The following is a 4,150-nucleotide window of genomic DNA, read 5'->3' as shown; positions in this document are numbered from 1 at the left end:
AACTGGGTCTAAACTGGGCTAGAATATGGGCACCAAGTGGGTTTGTCCACGGGTTCCATGGTGGCCCCATATGGGTTTGCCCAGGTAGATTTAAATGGCTGCTGACTGGGTTTTCAGTGGGGCCCAGATGCCTCATTCCTGTAGGAACAATGGGGTCTTTCTCACCTAACCTGAAAGTGAATTACATTAATAGATATACAATCTTAATCAACAAACCAAAGTATTAAAATGCTTTAGCACAAAACCTGCATTAAAAAAAAAGAGATGAAAAATGTCTTTTGGTCAAGGTTTTTATTTGGTAATTTAAAATATTGTCAGTTTTTTTTAACTCGTCAATTATAAGAACTTTATTAACACAGAGCAAATGATGCCACAAGAAATGCACTGGTAAAAGAAATCTACAAAATTATTCATATTGCAGATTTGAAAATAAACTAGTTTAATATAACAAATGTATAAAAATAGATCTATATGTAGATATATAATTATCTATGTAACTAGATTTCTAGCTATGTAAATATATATTTATCTCTATATATATAGATCTATATATCTAGATAGTTATATTTCTACATCTCGTTATCTAGATAACTATGCATCTAGTTATGTAAATATGTATAGATACATACATGTATATAGATCTATATCTAGATATGCAACTATATAGATAGATCTGTACATCTATATATAAATACATATAAATATATATCAACACACACACACACCTACATAGCTCTTTCACACTACATTTTTGTCAAATATTTTTAATAACCTATATGCCACACTTGAAAGCTCTCATACATCATTGTAACTGTCCATCTTGGAACCTGCCCACCTGAGTCTGAGCTGGCTGCCTCCCTAGTCGCTCTAACTTTTCTATTTCCACCTCTGTCCGGGGCTCCAGTAACCCACTTCGAGTGCCTTTTCCGTATCTTTGTGTGATTCCGTGGATGGATCCATTTCTTTTAAGTGCACCTAAAAAACAAGCAAAGGTAGAAATTGCATTAGTGTTTTACTTTTAGTACAATGTAACATTAATGAAATGTGCATCTCTTCCCCTTCAAGGGGCAGAAATGCTTGCAGGGATCTGCCAAAATCAAAGCACTCTCGAGTCATTATTATTATGTAGATAGAGGTGTGCAGATCGATCAGCAATCATAAGCGGTTAATTTCCGTGAAAATGTGTTTGATTGGTGATCGCTGATCACGGCCTCTTGTTGCAGATCACCTGTATCTCATTCGCAGCCTGCATGTGCAGCTGATCTACTCTTTCCGTCACACTGCGCACTTTTTAATTTTGCCAGATAACATGTTATCATTTATGCCTAAAGTGAAAAAATAACAGCCAATCCAGATGATCGGCAGCGATGGGCCCCATGGGTGATCGGTATCAGAATTGGAAGCAAAAAACCTGATCGGAGCATCCCTAGTACACACACTATATTCTTATTGTAAATTTAAAATATATTAATGTATATAAATCAACTACTGACATAAAGGTTCTATCATGGTCTTGTATATTTTGTTAATACTGTTTGAAATGCAAACAATATTACCTTCAAATTTTGTCAGCAATCAAATCTTTAAGTTCTTGAGAGCACAGTGAAAGAATACTATGTGAATTAAACCAAAAATTGAAGTCTCAGTTTTTAATCTAAAAAAAAAAAAAAAAAGATTACTAAAAATGAACAAAAGGCATAAGACAACCAAAATTAACAAATGTTCAAGAAAAAAAGTGAATATAAAAACTGATCTTTACCATACAAAACATCAGAGACGCAGGTCCCGGAACTTGTTTCCTATGTCGGCCAAACAGGTTGAACTGGAGGGCCAATTCAGGGGACATGAGGAATCACACAGCTTGTTGTACTGCATCATCTAAGGACCCTCCTCCTATTTCTGCAACCATGACAACCTTAAGTATAATGACAATTACAAGACAACATTTTAAAATCAGGACGCATGATACATTTAGTTTTTATTAATTGATTTGTTATTGTTTCACACATATATAGCTTATAAGCTTACTTTTATACATGGACAAAATGCCAATTGTTAATGTCTGTATCAATTTAAGTCAATAAATTTTGAAGGATTAGAAGGAAAAAGTAAAGCAAGGAGAACCAAATGGGTAAAAGAACTGAGAGCAGCTCAAATGACAACCAGGGAGAAAGAAGATCTAGAGCAGTGGTTCTTAACCTTTTTTGAGGTACCGAACCCCCCAGTTTCATATGCGCATTCACCGAACCCCGCTTCCCCCCTCCTTGCCCCATCCCTGTGCTCCTCCGCAGCACTGATTGGCTAAGCAATGTAACGTGATCCTCCGCAGCAAATGATGGCAAAGCGGCACATCACGACTTTACACAAGTTTTTTTTCCCTCCGCGGCAGAGGCTCCGCCGAACCCCTAGGGTTCGATCGAACCCAGGTTAAGAACCACTGATCTAGAGTTGTGTGTTACAGAAGTCCCTGTTCCACGTTACCTTCTACGTCGCTTTTCTGGAATATCATTATCTGTTTGAAGATCTGATGTCACTTCTGCCCTTGCAAGCCTTCTTCACGCTTCTCCATAGTAGTCTGTAGAAAATAAATTTTTTAAAAAGTATTAAAACATTGGTAAATCTAAAGCTCCCATTTGCATTGACCAAACAAATGGCTAGTTGAGACCTAAACACCCACTTGTCATGTTTTTTTGCAGTGAAACGATGACAGAATAACACGCTTTAAAATGTCACTTACACAATAAAACAAACATGATTTTAAAATATTTACTACTATGCCTTCATTCTATTTAGAAAAAAGCTTTTATGCCAAATATACTGAAACCACATGGGCCCCATTTCGTGTTGCCCATTTCTGTCCCATTCTCAGTTAGCCCACAATAATGCTGAATACAGTCTACATTTAGCCCAAATGGGCTGACAATATGGGTCCCATTTTAGGTTAAACATATGGGCCTCGTGTAGTTAGCCCAGACAAAACCCATGCCCATTCATCATTACCTATCTAGCCCACAACGACACGATTCAATGCAGTTTCATGAAAGAAAAAAAAAATTAAAAATGCACAATTAATGGATCCCAGCTATGCATGCTGGCTTAATTGGCTGCGAGAAAGATTGTTAAAAACCCATGTACACAGAATGAAAGCGAAGTAGTTACTCTTTATAAATAATGTAAGTGGTTTTATCGTGTCAAGGTACTTTAAAAGCAACCTCCGCTAGCAACGTAGATTCATTAGTGAACCGATTTATTCTGCCGCGTTGGCGCTCAAATTTACCGGTGAATGGCGCCGCAGCGTATTTGAAAATGATCTGGCCCAGAACAGTTTGAAATCGCTCTGCATCCAAATATTCTTACCTCAATAATGGCAGATGACTTATTGTGTGTGTTTTACAATATTAAAAAAATCACCTAAAAGAAAAACAAACAAAAAAAAGAAGAAACAACTAATTAGGTCTTTCGGGGTACTCCGGTCATCCGAACCATTACGAGCAACAAATGTTTTAACTAACGATTTAAAATCTCTCCCTAAAATTTGACACAATACAGACAAAACAGACAGAAGTGTACTTACAGATTCTTTAGTAGAAGGCCAGCGAACCTGCAGACTCCACGCCAACGGACTGATGGGACTACGTTTGATTTTGAAACCGCATATCCATCCGCCGTTAACAATTGTACGTTCTCCAAGAAACACGAGATTAATTTTGAGAGTAATACATCGGTTTAACAAATGTAAAACCGATGTAGCACTCGCAAATTTTCTCAATAAAAATAAATAAATATAGTCGTCCTTATTCAAATGTGTTTTGGAACTACTTTCTTTAGTGGATGTGTAAAGTGTCTACTTCAATTCACCAACCTTTATTGGCAACGGTGCCAGAGAAAAAATGAACAAAAAGGTTAAAAAGATTATTGAAAAAAGATTAAAAGATATAAAAATAATAATTAATAGAAATATTTAGTTTTTTTATTTTATTTATGCTGACAACTTGGAAAATGTTTACAGATGAAAAAACGGATGCTAAAAATTTTACTCTTGTCTTTCTCACTTGAGTTTTGTTTGAATTCATTTTCTAAACATTTTGTAATATTTTTCACGATGATCTGATCTGAACTATTTCTCCAAATAAGAATTAAGTCCTTCTGT

The 4,150-nt window shown here is 36.0% G+C and overlaps 1 long non-coding RNA gene across 2 annotated transcripts; it reads right to left on the bottom strand.

Moving 5' to 3' along the window:
- Window positions 1-272: 272 nt before the first annotated feature.
- Window positions 273-3,746, bottom strand: LOC148157726 (uncharacterized). Of its 2 annotated transcripts, XR_015764289.1 has the most exons (5): window positions 3,575-3,746; window positions 3,358-3,411; window positions 2,482-2,575; window positions 1,760-1,915; window positions 273-975 (listed from the first exon to the last, which is right to left on the bottom strand). It is a non-coding gene; the product is annotated as an uncharacterized LOC148157726 (long non-coding RNA). The 2 variants fall into 2 exon arrangements; XR_015764290.1 differs by lacking the exon at window positions 3,358-3,411.
- Between the last annotated feature and the right edge of the window lie 404 nt (window positions 3,747-4,150).

The sequence above is a fragment of the Poecilia mexicana genome, unplaced genomic scaffold (genome assembly GCF_051168715.1).
Source record: "Poecilia mexicana isolate PSO_F unplaced genomic scaffold, ASM5116871v1 scaffold_9, whole genome shotgun sequence".
NCBI classification, from domain to species: Eukaryota; Metazoa; Chordata; class Actinopteri; order Cyprinodontiformes; family Poeciliidae; genus Poecilia; species Poecilia mexicana.
Note: the sequence above shows the minus strand (reverse complement) of the source record. Positions and strands in the feature narration are given on the sequence as shown.